The 11,790-nt window shown below is 36.2% G+C and overlaps 1 long non-coding RNA gene across 1 annotated transcript; it reads right to left on the minus strand.

The window, feature by feature from the left end:
* Positions 1-960: 960 nt before the first annotated feature.
* On the minus strand, positions 961-4,409 carry LOC148351587 (uncharacterized). Its single transcript, XR_015852880.1, has 4 exons — positions 4,285-4,409; positions 3,122-3,142; positions 1,154-1,261; positions 961-1,054 (listed from the first exon to the last, which is right to left on the minus strand). It is a non-coding gene; the product is annotated as an uncharacterized LOC148351587 (long non-coding RNA).
* Positions 4,410-11,790: the final 7,381 nt, after the last annotated feature.

Consider the following 11,790-nt stretch of genomic DNA (forward strand, 5'->3'; position numbering starts at 1 on the left):
GGGTAGACAGCCCTGTCCTAGCAGCGGCTTTTGGTTTCCTGTCTTGATGGCGAAGAGAAAGCCCAGTGACCACGCCTGGTTCCTGCCGTGGCGGCAAGGAAACAGCCCCTCGGACCCGCCTGGTTTCCTGTCCTGGCAGTGAGGAAAAGGGTCCCTCAGCCGCGCCTGGATCGGAATAAATCAGGCGACTAGCAGCAGCTGGCGCCTAACCCTAACCCTGTCTCGGCGGGGATGGGTAAGGACCCTGAACCATCCCGTTACTGCAACCTTGGTTATTTTCCCTTTTTATGGCAGTATGGGTTTGAACTGGGCACAGATGGGTGCAATCACCATACACCTGTCCCAATTATCCTGAGCTATTTATAAGGACATTTTGAACAGCACATATGGTCAAGTCATTTCTTTTTCCACCACCATGCCAGGTTTGTTTGTGTCTGGTTTCTTTGTTACTTTGCTCCTTGCATTATCCATGAACAATTTCAGTGCTTGTTTCTGATATGGACTTTGTCAGGTTAGGTTTGTTTAGATATTTTGTGAACCCTTGTTTGTTTGTCACTTTGTACCTCATTTTATTATTATATACCATCCCTCCAGTTCCTGCTTCCCCCACATGGTTCCAACACCCCAAAACTTAACAATGGGCTTGTTTAAAACCTGAAGCGGCAAACTTTTACCAAAATGGCGATCTATTGTTATTATTGGAACAATTTATTCTCGCATGGACTTATTTTTTTTTTGTTAAAATTTGAACAAGCAGAAGATTTTTTTTAAGGGGAAAAAAGTGGTAGTCTAACGCATTAAGTGGTAGAGTTGGTGAGTAAGGGGGTTGTACCAAAAACATTGCAGACTAACCAAAGGAACCTTCCTAACTGTAAACGTCCAATCCAAAATCCCATGATACACTTGCAAAAATCCCTAAACACCGTTTCATTGACGTGATAATGGCTACAAGACCAGGGATAATGGAAATCAACGGACGCTTTTATTTGGATTTTCCATGCTGAGGACTCAAATCAGGTGCCACCCAATCAGGGACCAGAATCAGAGCTGGGGCCTAAAAATAAGAAACAGGACACATTAGAATTGGAACAATTCACAGCAGGGGTGGGAGATGTTTGTATATATGTTTGACACGCCTGCAGTAGATCCTTACTTGTTGGTGGAGCAGTGGCGCCTGAATCCTGGGAAGGGATAACCAAGTCCGCAGCCGGGTTGCGATCATAACCAATTGTTGCCTCGGCAGGGGATGGATAAAGCACAGCTGCGGGGACGAGATGTGCAAATCATGGTCCTTTAAATTCAGTTATACTTTAAAGCATTGCTTCTCAACTGGTGTAACTTCAGGAGCCACCATTCCGCCCTAATGATAAGCTGTGACCCAAACAAGAAAATATCTGCACTTCTCAAGTGTATCCAATAAGAGAATTGTGCAGTTTAAAGCTGAAGATGGTAGAATATGTCCACCAATTTGTCAAAAAATAAAACGACTAGAAAAACCAAAACGACTTCAATCTACTCAGACCAGGAATCCAACATGGATCTTATTCTTCATAGAGCTTCACATCAAGGTTGCGGTAGGAATTGGATTATTCCTTTGGTCTTGAGTGTGGAGTACTAAACTTTAAGAATCAACGTGTGTTTTTAGCGCATACCCATGGATTTGAGATAACCTAAATTGGAAAACATCTAACTTGTGTTTATTTGCTGAGCCCTTTTGTCATTCATCAGAGTTGTTTTGGTGTAATAATAGTCTGTAGTCTGTGCAGCCCTTTGAGACTTCTTGTGATTTAGGGCTACACAAATAAACATAAACAAACAAGTACCGTATATACTCGCATATAAGCCTACATTGCATATAAGCCTACATTGCATATAAGCGATCCCCTTAAACTCCCTTAATATCGCCACACACCAAGATAAATCCAAATATTAATAAAGTGTGTACCTAAACATCAAACATTATATAACTATGGAGTTAATAAAGGTTAATATACTGCTAAAAATCTAAATTTACAACATTTTTAATCCATTTACTGTACCTTCAAGCAGTGTTTCAATGGCATACACTCGTACAGCGTTTTCGTGTTTCGCAATCGTTTCAATCTTCGATTCAATCGTTGTGTCACCGTTTTCCACTTTTCCTTCCTCTTATCACAAAACTTCTTGGGACTCATTATTATGGGCAGGAAAAGGGAAAGAAAACCACCATAATCACAATGAAACGATATGTGGTCACCCTGAAACGTGCCAATTGACTGAACAGGTAGAATGGCTCCAGCAGGATATAATCGCCATCTACTGTTAAAGTGTGCAACATTAAAACAGGTCCGCAACAGACTTTTGGGTCCCTACCCACCAGTTGAGAAACACAGGTTTAAAACAGGTGTGTCAAACTCATTTGAACTCACATGGTAGGAAAGTGTTCTCTCTGAGTAAAGGAATGGCATAAAAAGTGTGCCTTAACTGGAGGGCTGGGGTCTTTTAGGAGGCTCAGGATTAAATTATATTTTGTGGACGTAATATTTGATTTAAAACGATTGATACGTTTTTTTTTTCCCTCAACATATTTTTCACAAAGACTTGCACTGTTTATCAACAAGTCAGTTTTTCAAGAAATGCCCGGCAAAAAACACTGCTGAGACCAGTAAACAAAAAGGGCAGTTAAAAGGTAAATAAATATTTTTATTATTTCCTTTATTCTTTGTTTATTTTACATGATGTACCTCTCGTTTTATGTTTATTGTGCCCTAATCTAATTTGAATATGTAATTTGTTTCATGTTCTGGTGCTCTTTTATGATTTATCCCCCCCCCAAAAATGTGACTGCGGGGATTGGAACGGATCATCACATTTACATTTAAAAGGCGTCTCAACTTACAAATGTCTTAGGTTACAAAGCTACTCCCAGAACAAATTGAATTTGTAAGTAGAGGTACCACTGTATAGCTAGTGGACATATTTAAAACTGCAAGTCATTGTTTGAATTTTTCTTTTGTGCTTCTCTCAGGATTGTTTGGTGGCAGCGACATGTGGCCTGCGGGCCATGATTTTGACACACGTGCTTTAAAGAATATTGTAAAAAATAGATATATTTAAACATTTGGATGGATGCGATACTTACTTGTTGGAACAGATGAACTAACTGATGAAACAAAAAAGCACAGGTTTACTTACTGTTTGCATGACACCTTTAAAATGAAACTTATACTACAAAATCATATTTGGGAAATATTACAAAAATCCTACTAAAGATCCACTACAAATCTTACTAGAGTAATATTACAAAAACACTAATACAGTACTTCTATAAAACTACTAGAAATATCATACTACAAAAATTTACAATAATCATACTACATAAATACTACAAAAATACTACATTAATATTATAATACATAAATACTACTACATGCTATGCTACGATATGCTGCCAGAGAACTACTACATAATACTACGGTAATACTATAAACAATCCTACAAAAATACTTCTACAGCAATACTACAAAAAGTTTATTGTAGAAATATTACAAAAATCATACTTAGGAAGTACTTCAAAGATCCAACTACAGAAATACTACAACTATAGTATTACAGTAATACTGTGATACATAAATTATATTGCAGAAATACTACAACAATGCAACTGCAGTAAAACTACATAAATAATACAGAAATACCACTACACTAATACTATAATACATAGGTACTACTTCAGAATTACTACAAAAATCCTACTACAGTAATACTACCGTTCCACTACTAACTACTACAAACACAATACAATAGAATTATACCCAAAATTCTTACTACAAAAATACTGCTACCAAAATTCTACTAGAGAACCACTACAAAATACCACAGTAATACTACATCAGTCATACAAAAATACTAACTACAGCAATAATACAAAAATACTAAATGGTAAATGCTCTGCATTTCTATAGCGCTTTTCAAGTCGCTATACAACTAGAGTTATAACAGAAGAATACTACATAAATACTACAAAAATCAGAGCTGCATATGAGTAGATTGTTGTAGTTTTTATCTAAAAAAATGCGGGAGAGACAATAAAATGAATACACTACCGCAAATCATAAAATGTCCGTTATGTACCTGGATTTAACTACGCCCCGCAAATGGAATCTCCAAATTCGACACTTTTAGGCCATAACACATATATTTCAAAATGTCATTTAAAACCCAACGTCCCACTTGCAGAACTGGTTTTTAGGGGGGAAAAGATACAAAAGAATCGCTTATCAATTTGTTAGTCGCATTACTCACCTCCCATGTTGCCTTTCTTTTCTTTTCCTGTCGCTTGCAAACAGAAAACCTTTTGGAAAATTTGGACAGGGATGATTACACTCATCTGATTGGTTAAAAATCTGAGGGGCGGGACAATGAAACCGAAAGTGTACAATTCCTCAGAGACAATGCTTAACAAAATGGATATTTCCTGCAAACTAAAACAAAAATGACATTCATTATAAATTTGATGACACTGTGATAAATAGACCGAGAACTATATATTTAAAGTTACCAATAGACCCCAAAGTAAAAGAAACACACTTTAAGTCAAGTCAAGTCATGTTCATTTGTGATGCCCTTAATCACAAGGAGTCTCAAAAGGGCTTCACAGACTGCAGACTATTATTACATCATCCCCTGATCTAAAACCTACATGAGGGTAAGGAAAACCTCAAAACCTCAACATGAGGAAAATGGAGAAACCATGAGAAGGGACCACACATGAGGTAATCCCCCTTCCAGAATGACCAGGCTGCAACGGATGTTGCGATAACAAATAAAACAGCGATATTGTTAACGTGGAATATAGGTCATTCATGAGCTAAAGAAAAGAAGTGCGTTTTAAGCCTAGATTTAAACAGTTCCACTGAGGTTACAGATCAAATCTCAAATCGATACCAATTGCACGAGCAGATATCAGACCGATGGGGTCGATACCGGACAGGACGGGACAGACAGGATTGATATCAAAACTGGATATCAAAATTAAATAGGACAAATTAGACGGAAACAAAACTGGAGATCAATATTAAACAGGACAAAATAGCCGGGAACAATGCCGGACAGGGAACTGGACACTGTCAAAACCCACGTCTTGCGGGGCAGAGGTTCGTTGACGGACTGACCAAGGGTGAGTGAGAGCACTGTGCTTAAATAGAAGGGAAGCCAATCCGTCAACGAGCCGCAGCTGGCGCCACACGGGCGGGGCCAATTGGGCGCCATGGCAACCGTGACAGATTCAGGTGATACACTCCAGCAGTTCATTGTTAGAGAATAGATAGGAGTCTTGAGAAAATACCCAGTGGATATTAGTTGTTAGTGAAATAAAAACAATATTGAGGAACAAAAAAACCTCAATCATTGTTTTATAATCAAATCTTACATCCCTGCATTACAGTTTAATTGTGAGGTTCAGAAAAGACCCTCAGCTGTACAGCTAAAGCCCACATTTTATGCCATTAATCCCTGTAAGTATGTTTGTTTCTAAACGAGCCTGACACATTATGAATAATTATCCGTCTAAATATTTATTAAAAGCCCGTTTTAAAATTGAAGATTATATCTGCTCATTTGGAAAAATGTTCAGCTCTGTCATATTCCTGTCATCTCCACTTTTCCTACCAAAATATTTCATCCACACAAAAAATATCAAAAGTGTAAACCTGTATTTCAGAATTTGGTTGGTGAATTTGTTTTTTTGATTGAATCACTTTCAGTGTCCAAGGGATTTATATCTCCCCCTTGTATTCATTTAAACGTGTCTTTATTTTTCTTTTGTGTATTTATTTTTTAATCTGTATTACTACAACACCGTGCTTTTTTTAAATTACTTTTTTAATGCCATTTTTATTGTATTTGCAATGTTTGTAACAAATCGTTCAAATAATGATAATAAATCAAACCTGTACCTAAACGTAATTCGTTCTCTTTTTAGAGAAGCGGCTTTTTCGGCTCAGTTCGTTAACCAGAGCCGGCTCTTTCCGCTCCCTAAACGGCTCTTCAGATTGGTTTTGTTATTTTGATTTTCGATTAGTTTGTAGTATTTTTGTAATAGTTTGTATATATACAGTATAACTGTAGCATTATTTTTGTAGCATTTCTGTGGTATTTTTGAAGTATTTCTTTAACAGTATTTTCATAATTTTATTTAGGTATGATAGTAGTACTATCGTAGTATTTTTGTAGTATATCTGCCGTAGTATTTTTGTAGTATTTCTGCCGTAATATTTTTGTAGTAGTTTTATGTATTATGGTATCACTGTAGTATTATTTCTCTAGTATTTCTGTGGTAATTTTGTAGTATTACTGTAGTCGTACTTTGATAGTATTTCTTTAACAGTATTTTCATAATTTTATCCAGGTATCATAGCAGTACTGTCGTTGTCACGACCAGAACGGAGACAGGACCCAATTGCGTTGCGTTTCTCACAAGTTTTATTGGAAGAAAGAGAAAGGGTTGCGCCCACGATCCGGTGATTGCCGATCGCTCTGAACGCGGAAGTGGATCTTTCGTGGCGAGCGACGGCAGTGTCAGCAACGGAAAAACGGGTCAGTGGCCGGGACAGGAGAGCAAAAACGTGGTCGGGGTCGGAAGCGAGTCGAAATCCAGGAAAGGAGAGTAGACGTGGTTGGGGAAAAAACGAGTCGAAGCAGGGGGACTGACAGGAACAAAAAACAGGTGGGAGTTAGGGTCGGAAAAAGGCTTGCCTAGTGTTAACTGAGGTTCGCAGACGGGCTGACAACAGGGGACAGGGATAGGAGTGGTTTTAAATCGGGACAGGGAGTCTATCAGAGTCCGATGCAGATGGCGCCAAAGGAGAGGGCACATGTGATTCGCATCGTAATCATGATAGTCGTAGTATTTTTGTAGTATTTCTGCTGTTGTATTTTTGTAGTACTTTTTATGTATTATAGTATAATTGTAGTATTGTTTCTCTAGTATTTCTTTGGTATTTTTGTAGTATTACTGTAGTCGTATTTTGATCATACAAGAAATATGCAGTATTTTCATAATTTTATAATAGGTATATTAGGAGCACTGTCGTAGTATTTTTGTAGGAGTTTTTATCTATCATAGAATAACTGTAGTATTATTTCTCTACTATTTCAGTGGTAATTTCGTAGTATTACTGTAGTCGTATTTTGATAGTATTCCTTGAACAGTATTTTCATAATTTTGTTTAGATATGATAGCAGTACTGTCGTAGTATTTTAGTAGTATTTCTGCCATAGTATTTTTGTAGTAGTTTTTATGTATTATAGTATAACTGTAGTATTATTTCTCTAGTATTTCTGTGGTATTTTTGTCGCATTACTGTAGTCGTATTTTGATCGTATTTCTTTCACAGTATTTTCATAATTTTATTTAGGTGTTTTAGTAGTATTGTCGTAGTATTTGCAGACCGCAGTATGTGAAACAGGGGGGCTGTACATCGGACACCGTGGTTAGCAGCACAGGATCTCCGCAGGGGACCGTTCTCTCTCCGTTCCTATTCATTCTATATACATCGGACTTTAAGTACAACTCTGAGTCCTGCCATGTGCAAAAGTTTGCCGATGACACTGCGATCGTGGGATGTATCAGAAACGGGCAGGAGGAGGAGTACAGGAAATTGATTCAGGACTTTGTCCGATGGAGCGACGCAAACCACCTGCACCTAAACACCACCAAGACCAGAGAGATGGTGGTGGACTTCAGGAGAACCAGAACCCACCCGGTTCCTGTAACCATCAAGGGAGAATGTGTAGATTTTGTCCAGACTTACAAATACCTGGGTGTGCAGCTGGACAACAAACTGGACTGGACTGCCAACACAGAAGCTCTATGTAGGAAAGGGCAAAGCCGACTTTACTTCCTCAGAAGGCTGGCCTCCTTCAAAATCTGCAAAAAGCTCCTGAAAATATTCTATGAGACAGTAGTGGCAAGCGCCCTCTTCTATGCGGCAGCGTGTTGGGGAGGCAGCGTCAAGAAGAAGGATGCCTCTCGTCTCAATAAACTGGCTAGGAAAGCGAGCTCTGTTGTGGGCAAAGAGCTGGACAGCCTAACAACAGTAGCTGAGAGACAGGCACTGAAAAAGCTGAGGTCAATCATGGACAATCCATCGCATCCGCTTCACAGCATTATCTCCGGACAGAAGAGCAGTTTCAGTGACAGACTGCTGTCACTGTCTTGTACTACGGACAGACTGAAGAGATCTTTTCTTCCTCATGCCATGAGGCTCTTTAACTCTACCCGGCAAAGTAAAGGCCCACATTAAACCACACCACCTACATTGGATATTACCGAATCTTACTGCATTATGTATTCTGTGTAGCACTATTTAGTTACTCTATATAACATGCTAAAGTGGGCATTTGCACGTCACACTGGGTATTTGTATATTGTATTCTTTTGGCTTTATTATTGTATTGTTCTCAGCTCAGGGATGCTGCTGGAAATGTGAATTTCCCTTAGGGGATGAATAAAGTATCTATCTATCTATCTATCTATCTATCTATCTATCTATCTATCTATGTATTATAGTATAACTGTTGTATTATTTCTCTAGTATTTCTGTGGTAATTTTTTAGTATGACTGTTGTGTTGTGATAGTATTTCTTTCACAGTATTTTCATAATTTTATCTCGGCATTATAGTAGTACTGTCATAGTATTTTTGTTGTATAACTGCCGTAGTATTTTTAGTAGTAGTTTTCATATATTGTAGTATAACTGTCGTATTCTTTTTGTAGTGTTTTTGAGGTATTTTTGTAGTAATACTGCAGTCATATTTTGATAGTGTTTCTTTAACAGTATTTCTTTAATTTTATATAGGTATAATAGTAGTACCGTTGTAGTATTTCTGCTGTAGTATTTTGTAGTGTTTCTGCCATAGTATTTTTTTAGTCGTTTTTATGTATTATAGTATGACTGTAGTATTTTCTGTGATATTTTTGTAATATTACTGTAGTTGTATTTTGACAGTATTTCTTTAACAGTATTTTCATAAATTTGATTTAGGTAATACAGTATAGTAGTATTTTTGTAGTGTTTTTGTAGCAGTTTTTATGTATAATAGTATGACTGTAGTATTATTTCTGTAGTATTTCTGTGGTATTTTTGTAGCATTACTGTAGTCGCATTTTGTTCATATTTCTTTAACAGTATTTTCATAATTTTATTTAGGCATTATAGTAGTGCTGTCGTAGTATTTTTGTAGTATTTCTGCCATAGTTTTTTTGTAGTAATTTTTTATGTATTATAGTATAACTGTAGTATTATTTCTCTAGTATTTCTGTGGTATTTTTTTAGTATGACTGTTGTGTTGTGATAGTATTTCTTTCACAGTATTTTCATAATTTTATCTCGGCATTATAGTAGTACTGTCATAGTATTTTTGTTGTATAACTGCCGTAGTATTTTTAGTAGTAGTTTTCATATATTGTAGTATAACTGTCGTATTCTTTTTGTAGTGTTTTTGAGGTATTTTTGTAGTAATACTGCAGTCGTATTTTGATAGTGTTTCTATAACAGTATTTCTTTAATTTTATATAGGTTTAATAGTAGTACTGTTGTAGTATTTCTGCTGTAGTATTTTGTATGGTTTCTGCCATAGTATTTTTTTAGTTTTTATGTATTATAGTATGACTGTAGTATTTTCTGTGATATTTTTGTAATATTACTGTAGTTGTATTTTGATAGTATTTCTTTAACAGTATTTTCATACATTTTATTTAGGTAATATAGTAGTATTTTTGTAGTGTTTTTATGCATAATAGTATGACTGTAGTATTATTTCTGTAGTATTTCTGTGGTATTTTTGTAGCATTACTGTAGTCGCATTTTGTTCATATTTCTTTAACAGTATTTTCATAATTTTATTTAGGCATTATAGTAATGCTGTCATAGTATTTTTGTAGTAATTTTTATGTATTATAGTATAACTGTAGTATTATTTCTCTAGTATTTCTGTGGTATTTTTGTAGTATTACTGTAGTTATATTTTTCAATGCTTAGGTCTGGCTCGTCTCTAAAGAACAGGATGACGCACTGGTAACCATGGAGACCGTTTTCATTTTGTTTATGTGGGGGAGCAAACACCTACCCCAAAAACAGCCTGAAGAGTACTTGCCCAAGACACACCACAGAAAGTGGTGCCCCGACAACCCTTGTGGTTAAGGGATCAATGAACCGTGAACCTGTTCAATAATTATTAATAAATGAGTAGCTAATAAGGATTATTATTCTGGTAAAAAAATAAAAAATAACATTTCTATATCGTTAAGTGTACCTTCTAGCAGCACTTCAATGGCAGCCATTTTCGTATTTGACAGGCGATTCCTTCTTCAACTCGATCATTGTCGTCACTGTTTTCTATTTTTCCTTCCCTAATCACTAAATTTCTTGGGACCCATTATCATGGGCAGGAAAAGGAAATAAAACCAACAAAAACACAATCAAATGAGATGTTGTCTCTCTCAAACACCCCAATTGACTGAACAGGAAGAAGAGATTGAGCGGGGCATGATTGCCATCTACTGTTAAGGAGTGTAACTGACCCACTGTTTTTTTCTGCTTCGTGGCATTATCAATAGGCCACTGTGAGTGTCGGTCCGGGACCCATTTTTGGGTCCTGACCTACCAGTTGAGAAACACTGACTTAATTAATAGAGTAGTACTGTACATAGGTTTTCACGTTCTTCTTTATGAATGAAAAATAACTCAGCACACAGCCGTGGTGATCACGCAGTAGTTTACACAAACTAATGTCCTTGAATAAACAGTATCCCAACACTTCCTGTTAAAGATGTCCTGCATTCCCCGTTCCCTCACCTCCTTATATGGTCTTGTTTTGTTCACTGCTTCTTCTGCTTGAGGTCACCACAAGCACATACTGTACCATGATAAGTTCATCTTAAAGGGACAGTGTGTATTATATAGCGACTCCTAGAGGTGCAAAGAAACCTATTGATTTGAATAATAGGTAAAAAAAAAAAGAATTACCATATGAACTTGCATTTTTGAAAATGATCTTTTCACTCTTTTCTGTTATTCTCCTTTTCTTTTCTCTTTCCACCTTTTCTTGTTTCCTTTCTCTTTTCTTCTTTTAATTTTTTTTCTATTCTTTTCTCTCTATTTTCTCTTTTCAATTTCCCATTTTCTTTCTTTTCACCGCTCTGTTCTTTATTCTTACATTGTTTTTCATTCCTATATTTTCTCTCTCCTTTCCCTTTACTCTATCCCTTGCCATCCACCCCTTTTCCTTTTCTCTTTTTATTTCTTTTCATCTCTCTATTCTTGGTTACCATTTTCTGGGTTTTTGTCCGATTTTCCTTTTCTTCTTTCTTTTCTTTGTTCTTACATTCCTTTTCATTATTATCATATCTTTTCTCGTTTTCCCCCTTTCCTTATACCTTTCAAATTCCTTTTTTTGTTATTTTTTCTTTATTTTCTCATTCAAATTTCTTCTTTTGTTTCTTTATTCTTACATTATATTTTTTTCCTTTCCATTCGCCTTTTCTGTCTTTTTTTCCGTTTTTCTTTCTTTTCATCTTTCTTTTCTTTGTTCTTACCTTTTCTTTCTTTTTCATTTTTATTCTTTTCTTTTTCCCTCTGTATTTCCCTTTTCTGTTTTTATATTTCCTTTTTCTCTTTTTTCTTTCTTTTTCAGATTCAGATTCAGATTTTTTTACATTCTTATTTTTATTCTTTTCCTTCTGGTTTTGCCCTTTTCCTTATTTCTTTTTTTCTTTCCTTTCTTTATTCTTCCTTTTTTATCTCATT

Source organism: Urocampus carinirostris, chromosome 15, assembly GCF_059441175.1.
Source record: "Urocampus carinirostris isolate Australia breed hairy pipefish chromosome 15, RoL_Ucar_1.0, whole genome shotgun sequence".
In the NCBI taxonomy this organism is placed as follows: domain Eukaryota; kingdom Metazoa; phylum Chordata; class Actinopteri; order Syngnathiformes; family Syngnathidae; genus Urocampus; species Urocampus carinirostris.